The sequence below is a fragment of the Rhinolophus sinicus genome, chromosome 14 (assembly GCF_057876585.1).
Source record: "Rhinolophus sinicus isolate RSI-liver-muscle chromosome 14, RSI-T2T, whole genome shotgun sequence".
Lineage (NCBI taxonomy): Eukaryota > Metazoa > Chordata > Mammalia > Chiroptera > Rhinolophidae > Rhinolophus > Rhinolophus sinicus.
Genome location: NC_142514.1, coordinates 137,868,649 through 137,874,119, shown reverse-complemented (window position 1 = coordinate 137,874,119; position 5,471 = coordinate 137,868,649). Strand labels below are relative to the sequence as shown.

The window sequence follows — 5,471 nt, the reverse complement described above, 5'->3', positions numbered from 1 at the left end:
TTATAATGTTCATTGAGAGTCAGCTTCTGTGGGGAGTAACATTCTGTAGTTCTCTGTGTCTTGGGACAGAAGGTAATAAATTGAGCACACAGCCCTTTGCACGCAATAACGTAATCGCACAACTCAAGCCTCATAACAAAGTTCACTGGCCCTCAAGGACTAGACTGGTCATTGGCATCATGGCATGCATGAAATATCAGCGTGATAGAGGGTGCTGCTGTGAGGAGGCAATGAGACAAGGGTGGGACAGACTGTCAGGTGGAAATGGCCCTGCAGATACATTGTTATTAATAAGCTGTTCTCGCTTTCCTCAGTTAGGGACAAAGCCAGAACTGGAATCCCATGTCCTGACTTCCAGTCAGGGGCCCTTTGCCTGTAGACTGTGGTGGTAGAATACAGTCTGTTTTTCTCAGGAAGACACGACAAAGAGGAAAGGGGCAGAGGGTCCAAGTAATTGATAAGGACTGAAAGGGTAAAAGGAGAGACAGAGAGAGACAGAGATACAGAAAGAGACAGACAGAGAGAAGGGAATAGAAGAGGGAAAGAATAGTATATAGGGAAGGGGGCAGCAGGCGAGAGAGAGTTGCTGGGTCTTCGGAAGAAGACTGACAGGCTAACAAGAGAGGGACAAGGCCTCCCAGAATCTTCTCTCTTTCCTGGTGCTTTCTCAGATGAACACCTGATGATGCAGAAACCATCTGTTCATGACAAAAGTATCCTCACTGTACAATGGAAGCACCGAGGAAGAGTTAAGGGTTGGGAAGGTCAGGGGAGGCTTCCTGGAAGAGGTGATACTGAGCTGAATTTGGAATGGTAAGTGATGGGGTGGGGAAAGGGGTACTTCTGTAAGGGGGCACAGCAGGATCAAAGACATGGAGGCAGCAAGGAACTGGCAGAATCTATGGGGACCCCAATAGCTAGAGGTGTTGGGACAGCAAATTGCAACAGGAGGCAGGGCTGCAGAGTGGACTGCACAGAGACACAAACCAAGTGCTTCCAGACTCAAAGGAAGAGAAAGTGTGGGAGATGGAAATGTCTCTGTGGAGGAGGCAACAGGACTTGGAAGACCGCAAGGACTGCAGCTGGCAGATTGGGCTGAGAAAGTCATTCCAGGCAGGAGGAATTGCGTGGAGGTGGGCAAGTGGGAGAGAAATATTTAGGGAAGCATTTGATTTGGTAGGAGGGGAGGAGTGTTCATCCTGTAGTGAGTGCTGAGACACCAGCAAAGCCCATGCACAGAATTGCACCCTGCAGAGAAATGACTGGAGTTATCTCAAAGAGCCAGTTTTATTTTTATTTTTTTGACCGTCTTAAATTGTGTATAAGAATTTTACAAACATTAATCTTTAGCGGTGATGGTGGAGCTGGAGGGTATTGCACCTTCTCCAAGTTGCATGGCGAGAACCACCAATAGTATGGTTCTGTATGGTAGAACTTGTGGCCCTTTCCAAGGCCACGGCTCTTATGGCCTGCGGATGTCAGCCCTCACATCTCCCTGTGCGTGTGGGCTGGTTTGGTGATCCTTTGGGTGTCAGGATTCCATCTGACAGCTTTATGGAACGGATCAATGAGGATAACCTCAAAGAATTTGTCCGCAGAATCATCACCAACCCAGTAAGAATCCAGGACTCTCAGAGCCCCACAGTGGCGTCCAGCTCGCTCCTCAGCAACAGACTGAAGGCTTCGAGCAAACTTTAGCTGGTTAACCCATGATGGACAGGCTTGCTGTAGGTCGCACCCTTAGGAACTGGGCGTTTGTGGCTACCACGGTGCACACAAATCCGATATATGACATAACCTTGCTTGGCCTTGTAGCCCAGCCTACGTGCTTTATAGAGCCTGATGGCTTAGGGGGCCTTGTGGAGCGCAGGGAGCTGGTGGTACTGCCAGCAGTGCACCCTGAGAAGAAACCTCATTGCATCAGACTGCTTCTTCCTCCAAAGCTCCTGGATGGACTTGCAAATGCCCATTTTGGCTTACCTGATGGCGTGGCAAGATGGAAAGGCTCAAAGAGCCAGTTTTAAATTCTAGCTGTGTGACCTTGGATAAGTCACTTTTGAGTCTGTTTCCACACTTGTGAAATGGAGGTGATAAGATGTTTGCCCATAGGGTTAAAAATTAGAATGGGTGGGGAAAGACTTTCCAAACCCTAAGGCGTTCTGCCGTGTCCCCCAATCCCTGTAAGGCATCAGAATCACCACGAGAGCTTTTAAAAACCGTGACACACCACAGGTCAGCCCAACCGACAGAATCAGAAAGGGTGGGACTGGCATTCTTTTTCTTTCAGTTCTTCTTTTCTATTATTTCTTCACGTGGTCCTGATGTCTATTAACTTTAGATCTGCCAGCTTCTGACAGCTGGGAAGAGGAAAATCACAGCAAGAAAAATAATTAGAGATTCTGGGGGTTCCTGACAATACATTGGATTTAGAGGGTTTTCTGGCCAGGCTTGACAGTTATGATAAGGGAAAGAAAAAGAAAGACCTCTTAGCTTTCCTTGTTCATAGGAAATGAACAAGGCAGCCAAAGGGACTATTGGTGCCCTTGACATTCAGTCTGGAGAGTCCTGAGAGAACAGAGACCCCTCAACCAATCACCCTCAGTTGCAGTATGGTGGTCAAGAAAATCAATTAAAAGCACACAGCACCCTGCAGCTTATGACAAATGTGCATCTGTAGTAATTCATTTGATCCTCCCTATATTCCTGTGAGATGGGGCTTCTTATTTATTCCCATTTTGCAAGTAAGGAAACTGAGGCTCAGGAAGGAAGTGTGTAGACCAAAGTCCATAGGTAGCCAGGGATAGAGCAATGATTTGCACTTGGGACTCAGGTTCCACGGCCTCTCTACCCCATTCTGCTTCTTGTGTTGATTGTAAAGTAGTAGAAAGAACACTGGAGCCCTGTTGTTCCGGCTCTGCGGAGAACATGCTGTGCAGCCTGGGACAGATCTCTTGCCTTCTCTGGGCCTCACAACTATCACTCTAAGGTGGTTGTTGTCGGGATTAAATGATGTAATAACCTGAAAAGTAGCCAACACTCATGGGCAACATAACCATAAGAACATGAAAAGAAAGGGGAATGTGATAGTGCATATGTACAAAGGGTGTAACAACATATACCTCTTGCCAGGCAGAGGGCTTCCTGGGGGAGGAGAATTTGGAAAGAGACTTGAAGAATGCAGAGGCACTTCCCTCCCTCTCCCTAGTTCCAAGTGACTAGAAGAGTAGAGTGTGGGATGTACAAGATGGGGTGGCCAGGAATGAGGCTGAAGAGGTGGGGGTTGTGGGGCTGAAAAAATTAAAACTTTTCCTCCCTTCTTCTAAGTTCTTCTACCTGGGTTAATAATCAAATTAACAGTGAGAGTTTGGGTCTATACCGTATTTTGCCATGTATAATGTGCACACACATTTTTGGCCCAAACTTTCAGGGGGAAAAGAAATCATTCGTTTTAATTTTTTAATTCAAATTTTTATTGGTTTACATTTAGGTATTTGTTTTTTGCATTATAAAGAATTTCAGCATTTATTTTTAAGCATATTATGGTAAAAGAAATTTAATGTAACAAATAATTAGAAAACACAAGAACAGGTACAAGTTACAAAAAATTTTATGTACCAGTAACAAATTTACCATATTTACTCATCATAGAAGGCCAAGAACTCTTTGTTAGTCTTTGCAAGTTTGTCATAAGTTCAATAAAACTGATTATCGTATTCCAGGGTTTTATTTTGCATATGGATATTGTTACTGATTTCTAGAGTTACAGTTAACTCACAAGCATAAATAAAAGCATTAAAGACATTTACATAGATACAGAATTAGTACTACCCATGTATAATGCACATCCTTATTTTTCCCTCACAAATTTGGGCAAAAAAGTGTGCATTATACATGGCAAAATATGGTATGACATTGTGGACAAAAGAGAAAAGGGGTGGGGGGACACAGGTTCTTAGATTTCAGAAGTGAGAATGGGCTATTTATAGATAGTTGCAGAAGAGAAGAACACACATGGCAGGGAAATTCTTGCTAGACAGCTCAGAAACAATAGGGCACAGTCAGTATCTAGCTAGCAGGCCCCTGTCTGAAGCCCTTCTACTGGTATTTACCATAATTAAAATTATGCTAAGATGAGCATCCTAAGATTTCCTGAAGCAAGGTTTTCTGTCTGAATTTCTTTGGCAGGAAAAGAGGGAGGATCAAAAATTCTTCGAGTTGTTTTTTTTAAAATAAATTTTATTGGGGAATATTGGGGGACAGTGTGTTTCTCCACGGCCATCAGCTCCAAGTTATTGTCCTTCAATCTAGTTGTGAAGAGCACAGCTCAGCTTCCAGTCCAGTCCAGTTGCTGTTTTCAATCTTTAGTTGGAGGGGGTGCAGCCCACCATCTCACGAGGGAATTGAACTGGCAACCTTGTTGTTGAGGGCTTGCGCTCTAACCGACTGAGCCATCCGGCTGCCCCTCTTTCTGAGTCTTTTGTTTCTTAAAAACCAGCTTAAAATCAATATCCCAAAAGACAAAATTCTTGGTCCCCTCATGGTGAAGGGGGTATATCACATGGGCCTTGAATGCCAAGCCAAGGAGTTTGAATTTTGCCATTGAAAGGTTTTTAGCAGTCAAGTGTAGTGGTCTGTTTTGCAGATTTGCAGTTTAGAAAGGCCACTTTTTATTAAATTTATTGGAGTGACATTGGTTAATAAAATTATATAGCTTTCAAGTGTACAGTTCTATAATACATCATCTATATATTGCATTGTGGAATCACCACCCAAAGTCAAATCTTCTTCCATCACCATATGTTTGACCCCCTTTACCCTTTTCTACCTCCCTGTCTCCGCCTCCTACCCTCTAGTAACCACTAAACTATTGTTTGTGTCTATGAGCTTTTATTTGTCTTGTTCATTAATTGCTTTCAGTTTTATATCCCACATATGAGTAAAATCATGTGGTTCTTGTCCTTTCCCATCTGACTTACTTCGCTTAGCATGATAATCTCCAGTTCCATCCATGTTGTCACAAATGGCAGTATTTCATCTTGTCTTATGGCTGAGTAGTATTCCACTGTATATATGTACCACATCTTCTTTATCCAGCCATCTTTTTTTAAATTAAAGTTTATTGTGGAGACAATGGTTAGTAAAGTGACATAGGTTTCAAGTGTACAATTCTATAATACATCATCTATATATCACATTGTGTGTTCACCACCCAGAGTCTGTTCTTCCATCACCATATATTAGACCCTGTTTACCCTCACCAACCACTCCCCTCCCTCCAATCATCTATTAAAGGACACTCTGTTTGTGTCCATGTCTTGGCCACTGTGAATAATGCTGCAATGAACATAGGGGCACATATATCTTTGCAGATAAATGTTTTCAAATTTGGGGGGATAAAAACTCAAAAGAGGGATTGCTGGGTTATATAGTAAGTCTATTCTTAATTTTTTGAGCAATCTTCATACTGTTTC

At 43.2% G+C, this 5,471-nt stretch overlaps 1 pseudogene; it reads right to left on the bottom strand.

The window, feature by feature from the left end:
* Positions 1–1,346: 1,346 nt before the first annotated feature.
* LOC109444814 (large ribosomal subunit protein eL15 pseudogene) lies at positions 1,347–1,970 on the bottom strand (annotated as a pseudogene).
* Between the last annotated feature and the right edge of the window lie 3,501 nt (positions 1,971–5,471).